Source organism: Pseudorca crassidens, chromosome 4, assembly GCF_039906515.1.
Source record: "Pseudorca crassidens isolate mPseCra1 chromosome 4, mPseCra1.hap1, whole genome shotgun sequence".
Lineage (NCBI taxonomy): Eukaryota > Metazoa > Chordata > Mammalia > Artiodactyla > Delphinidae > Pseudorca > Pseudorca crassidens.
In genome coordinates, this window is record NC_090299.1 from 51,087,995 (window position 1) to 51,095,145 (window position 7,151).

A 7,151-nucleotide genomic window follows, 5' to 3' on the forward strand; every position below is an offset into this window, starting at 1 on the left:
CCCTAGCTCTATCCATTGTTGCCATGTAGAAATGATGGCCCAGTGTTGCCAGATCTGATTTTTCAAGAGAAGATGTAAGTCTAGATTACTTTTTTACATGTAATTTCCCAGTTGGCAGTTGGGAATTGAGCCCAATAGAGATAATTAATTGAATTATTTGAAAACACACTTCCAATTTTTGTGACCTCTGATTTATAGAATGTTTACTCTGGGCCAGGTATGATGCCAAACACTCTATGTATCAATAGATTATTTCATTTAATCCTTACAACAATGTTGAAAGGAATGCTATTATTTCTTCTGTTTTATAAGTGAGGAAACTGAGGCTCAGAGGTTAACTTGCCCAAGGCCATAGGGCTAGTAGGGAAAGTGCCTGTCTTTGGAGCAGGCATGGCTAATTATTATGGAATCAATCATCTCTTACCACAGTAACGCTGCTTAACAAACAGCCCCACACTCGATGGCTTACAATCAGCATTTATTCTCATGCTTCCAGGTCTGTGGGTTGACTGTGGTTTGGGTCTCAGTGACTAACTCTGCTTCAGGCTGTGGGTTCTGTGGGACTGGCTCCAGGCTGGGACTCAGGTTCGGGTTGACTCTATGTATATTCATCCCGGGGGCCAGGTTAAGGGCAATGGCCACACAGGGGGGACACCAGAGTTAAGAACTAAGCCAAACGGGCTGGCGCATGTAAAGCCTCTAGCCTTGTTGTGGCTAGCGTTCCATTGGCCAAAAACAGTTTTGAAGCCAAGCATAACATTGACAGAGCAGGGACACAGACTGGGCCCACGGTGGGAGGGGGAGTAAGTATTGCTCAGCGACAATTCAAACAATGGCAATTATACTACACAGCCTCAGGAGAAGCTGCCTTCGTTGTCATGAAACAAGGACTCCTTTTGTTCCCGTTGCCTGTTTGCAACGCTGGCACATGGTACACAGACCTGGAAAATGGGGCATGAAGCCATCTGAACTCATCTAAAATCATTTCGTTTTAGAGCTGTCATCACCCTCTGATGATGTTACACCCTGCAAATTGTGATCCAGCTCTAGCTTCCAGGAGGCAACTGGCAGAAGTTGGGGAGGAGTCGGTGGGAAGGTATCCCAGCTCCTTTCTGAGGGAAGAGCTTTTATCCCATTCCAGTTTTGACGTCCCTCCCCAAACACGGGCTTCATGCAGAGAGATGGATGTGCTACCTGAGAGAATCCACCCTTGCCAGTTCTTTAAAGCAGAGGTTCTCAAAGGGGACAGGGGTGATTGTGCCTCCAGGGGGCACTTGGCAACGTCTGGAGGCATTTTTGATGGTCACAGCTTGGGGAGGGGGTGCTACTGGCTTCTAACTTGTACAGGCCAGGGATGCAGCGAAACACCCTGCAATGCATAGGACAGAATTATCCAGCCTGGAATGTCACTAGTACCAGGTACTCTAGAGACGTGCTTGTTGGCCTCCCAGTCATCTCTGCAAAGGCTTGATTTAATTTCTAGGTATCATTTTGTTTACCTTGAGAAGGGGTGGTGTATGCACATCACAAAATTCAGAAAGTGCAGTAGGGTCCATAGGGAGAGTGCGTGCCTCTCCAGCCTCCCGGTGCCCCCTCTCCTCCCCACCACTAACCCTGGTTCCTTATGCTGTTCCCTCCAGACAGCCTCTGGGCATGTTTGAACAGACCCTGTCAGTGCTCCACTAATGTCCTCCCTCCCCTCCCTTCAACACCCCAAAGGCTGCTCTCTGTGAACCCTGAGATTTCCCTCCTGGGGCTATTTGCTCTGGTCCTGGGAGCAGCTTTGGCAAGCAGGAATGACTCGAGAGAGTGAATGTCTTGGAAGTAGCTCACAACCAAAGACAGATGGAAAGATGACGGATAAACAGCACAGTCCCCTGACCCCGCAGGTGAGGTAGTAGTGAGGTGAAGTTCACGCCCTTTTCCAGACTCCCCCAGCAGATTTGCACTCCTGCCTTCAGTGGTAACTCTTGATAATGCCCTTAACTGACTCTCTTTCCTTCCCTGCCTACCTAGACATCCCTTGCCTTACTTCTCCACTTCCTATTGGAGTTTCCTGTGGTCACAAAAAATGACATACACTTATATTCTTCTCTTAAAGTTTGATTCTGGAGGAATACAAATTCAGACAGCTATAAATATATAAACATATATGTAATATACACATGTAATGTAATATGTATGTGCAATGCAATATATACATATATGTAATACATGTGTTATTTATTACCTTTGGTGTGCATTACATATATGTATATAATATACCACACATGTGTATTACATTACATATAGTATACACATGTGTTATATATTACATTTATTACATACATGTGCTATATGTGTGTATAGACATATATATGACATGTATATATTACATTATACATACTGAATGTTTGTGTCCCCCTAAAACTCATATGTTGAAACCCAGTCCCCAATGTGATAGTATTAGGAGGTGTGGTCTTTGGGAGGTGATTAGGTCATGAGGGTGGAGCCCACATGAATGGTATTAGTGCGCTTATAAAAGAGACCCTAGAGAGTTCTCTCAGCCTCTTTCTACCACACGAGGATACAAGAAGTCAGCAATCGAGAAGAAGGCCCTCACCAGAACCTGATCCTGCTGGCACCCTGATCTCGGACTTCCAGCCTCTCGAGCTGTGAGAAATAAATTTCTGTGGTTTATAAGCCACACAGTCTATAGTAATGTTTATTATAGCAGTCTGAATAGACCAAGACTGTATGTATGTATGTACATATGTATACATACACATATACATATATATACACACATATGAATATGTGTATATATCTATTTTTTACATGGATGATAATATTCTTCATCTTGCTTTTTCACTTAATTATACATCTTGTTAATTGTTCCTTATCAGCATAGAGAGTTATCTTATTCTTTTATTGGCAGCATTTGTATTTCATTGTACAGATATTCCATAATGTATGGACATCTGGATAGTTTTCAACCTTCTGTGTTTATAAGTGTTACTGAAGTGACTATCATATATTTGATATAATTTCTTCCAGTGGAACTGCTGGGCCATGTGGCATGTGCATTTAAAAATTTTGATAGACATTGGCAAATTTTTTCCCATAAAACCTATACCAATATATATCTTCTCATCAGCAAAGTGTAAGAGTAGGAACTCAGTGCTGAAAAGAGGGAGCCAAATATTTCTGCTCCCCTTGTCCATGCTTTGGTCACTGCTCAAAGCATTTTTCTCTCTTCTGTATGTTGGAGGTGGACATGACCATGAAACCCCCAGGCTGTGGAATTACAGATGAATGAATGCAGCCCGGAGGCACACAGACAGTGCACTTGAAGCTGTGCGTGCATGTGCACACACACACACACACACACACACACACACACACACACACAGCATAACTCCCATGCCCATCCAGTTAGTTAGAATCCTTGTTGGTTAAGTGTCGTTGAGGAAGAAAGTTCTGAACTCCACAAAAGTGAGATTTCCAAGACAGATTCAATAATGAGATACTGAGAGGATATATGCATTTCATGTGACAGCACCCCCTTGAAATGTAATGAAGACAAATGCGTTTGGAGCACTTACTATGTGCCTGGCAGAGAGCCAAATGTCTTCCTGTGTCCTCTTACCACTTCACAACCTGTGTTGATGATGATGTTTTTATCCTTGTTTTTTTTTTTTAATGGGGAGACTGAGTCACAGAGATACTGATTGACCACATATCAGTGGAGGGAAGCAGTTCAAAGCATGGTCTCTGTAATCCAGACTGCCCGGATTAAAATCCTGACTCTCCCTCTTTTTAGCCGGGTAACCGTAGGCAAGTTGCCCTTCCTCTCCGTGTCTCAGTTTCTTCCTCTGTGAAATGCAGACATTGTTGTGAGGAGTAGATCAGTTAACAGATAGAAAATGCTCAATAAAGTTTGGATATCACCTTTGTCAATCTGACTCTTCAAGATGGAATTTTCATCACTGCATTTGACTGTATCCTAGTAGTCCAGTTCATTTTCTTTTAAATAAAAATAAAATGTATATGTCTAAGATTTTAAGAAAATAAGTGAAAGAGATAAAGCAAAAGTTTTATTCAAGAAATTCTCAAACTGCTCTTAAAAGTGTGGCTGGAACCACCCTCATACCTGAGCAGCCTGGATGACTAGGAACAGATCCCACCACAGTGAGTGGCCGTGATGGAGGCAGAAGTCAGCACTGACTGCTATGCTTATCTGCAGAAATCCAGGCTCTCTGCCTTCTAGAATAATTTGATCCACACCATCTGGCAGCTTGAAAGAAGAAGAAAGAGCAGAAGAGAAAGAAGAAACAGCAGCCATGGAGCATGAATGTAATTCCCAATCTGAGTTACGCACTCTCATGTAATATGAGCCAAATTTAAATATGTCAACATCTCAACAATTGCTGATTTTTCAAGTGCTATACAATGCATCTGGCAGGCGCTCGTTGAATGCTCTTCAACGATGGTGACGCAAATGTATTTACTAAAATATAGTGTATTGAAAAAATAAATAGTATATTGTGATGTCCTTTAGTTTGCGTTTGCATAAATTGGCACTCTCTGAAATAAATGGTTGAGATTTAAAAGAACATGATATATCTTTAAATGTTCAAAGAATCATAATTATAGAGCTTACGAATCCTTTCGTTCATTTCCCTCATTTTAAGTGTAAGAAAACTTAGCCCAAGATTAGTTTTTTTTGTTTTGTTTTGTTTTCTTGTTATATTTTGTCTTTATTTCTCTGTGCCAGACACTGTTAAGCCAACTCTTAATATAAAAACTTTTTGGTTGCCAAGATTAGGTTTTGATAATGAGAGAGAGAGAATAGGGTGTGAGCCAAGCACCCTGGGATCCCAGCAGGGAGGAAAATGGGGGAGAAAGGTGAAGGTGAGTGGAAGCTGGACCACTCTGGCTCCTGGAGCATCCTTCCTTCCTCCTCTCCTCTGTGGTGACTTCCTGGAGAGGAAGCAGCAGTGTAACTGCTAACCAGGTGTAGCTCCTCTGCTTCCTGAGATGGAAGCTCCTCTGAGATGGAGATAGTGTACCTGTGGTTTATTAAGAAGGAGTCTTGGGATTGGAACCTGTAAACGGGAAAGGCAGAGGGGGAAGTTGAGCTGTGATGCCTCCACAGAGCCCCCAGACAACTCTATGGGACATTCTGAAGCCAGGGTGTGCCTTCAGATTGTCCCAGACTGAGATAAGGGAACCAGGCCTTTATATCCCCACATTGGCCAGTCATTAGATGTGGGTCACTGCAGCTGAGGGGGCTCCCTTCTGCTCAGGTGGTTCCTGAAATGAGCTGACAGCTGAGGGCTGGATGCCAATAGCACTCTCAGAACCGAAGGAGAGCCCTTCATGCCTAAAGGAGTCGTGGGCATCACATCACAGTCCCCATCACACCAGGACAGTGCCTGGCACAGGCTGAGCCATCAGGAAATGTCTGTTGAATGGATGAACCCACCTAGAGCCTCAGGACAGACCTACAAGGGACAGAATGGGCTGTCACCTTTACAGTGTGATGTAGAGGTACAAGAAGAGATCAGTTCACCTAAGGTAAAATAAAACTCCACTCTACCTGTTTCTCTAGTATCTGGAATCTCTCTAGATTCCTGGGCAATGGAGGCACTCCTGAGCAAGGTCTACCCCTACGACGTGCAGTTGCAAGACAACTCGCAGTACTATGTTGAACGTTGCTCATTAATTTCCTTCTTCATTTTGAGCACTAGAAAACGCAAAGCTAAATTTGCACCTCATCTATAATAATGCATGGAAATTTGGAGCTGCAAAACTATTTTCTTCATCCCCCTACCCCCAAACTTGATATCCCATTCTAACGTATAGTTTCCCTGATTCTTATGTTTTAGCATTTATTTATGTCTTACTATTTTAATTGATGTATTTCTGATAGCCTCTGTAAGCTCCGTGGAACAGGCCAAATATGAACATATGCATACTGTAAGTTTATTATCTTCTCTCGACAGTTAGTAGTTGGGACCCAGTCTCACTCACATTGACTCACATTCTATGACATCAAGGCTAACGGATGAGATCAGCAGGATTATTCTGGGATCTTTAACGGGATGTCTTCATGTTGAAATGCTCTCTTTTGCCTCAACAAAACGATAGTCATCGTATCTTTAGGCGGTAAGAAGCTTTCCTTATAAACCCTACTTTTGTGAACTTTTATATAATGCAACTTTATTTCCTGGATTTAGTTTATATATTAAATATAGGTTTTAAAAGCACTGTTGTGATCTCTAAGGCATAAATAAATATTTTCAACCATAGCTTAGCAGTCTTGCTTTAAAAATGCCAACATCCAGATCCTTCGGTGTGGGCAACAAATGCTTCTTGTCGCCTCGTCTCTGCAGGGTTCCTGCAGAAGGAGGAAGCCCACATCTAAGCCCTGCCCTGCCATCCAGATTTTAGTAGCAATAAAGCAGATGTTTTGATCTCCATCTCCTCATTCCTGTTCTCTCAGTTGATTTAGAGCTGGGCAGAGAGGAGAGCAGTGTAGTTAATTAGTTCCCTCCGCCCCACAGAAGGGACTGGACCAACCCGCTCCGAGAAGGTGTGGTGGCCAGTATGGAATTCCATTTTTGTATCACTGCTCTCCTGGGGAGGGAATCCCAATTTGGGGCATGGGGGAGGGCAAAAAGTTTCCTTGGCCCTCCTAGCCAGAGAAAATTTCCTCACTGGGAGAATTTTTTTCCTCAGGACTCCACCTTTGACCATCCTCTCTAGCTTTCTGTCCTTCCAGAAGCTTTTTCTTCTCTATCCAAATCCCTGTTACTTTTTCCGCCCTGAGCAGTTTTATCCCTACTTTCCCGCCCTCCACCCACCCTACGCCAAGGCTGTACCTCACCTTAACACTTCTCAATGCTTCCCCTTGCTCTGCTGTACAAAGAAGGCCTGCTCCAGCCTCTCCCGTGTAGCCTAGGGACTCCTAAGCAAGGCAGAGTCAGGCACTGGCAAACCTGGATAAGAAAGAAAATCACATCTTTATTGTCACTAGCCTTTAATGGAAATTCAGCATTTCCTTTAAATATGAAGGTAGGCAACAAATCACAATAATTTCAGCAGAACTTATGAATTTGTCATTAATAGAAATCACAGATATTTCCGAATCACATACATACAGTTGT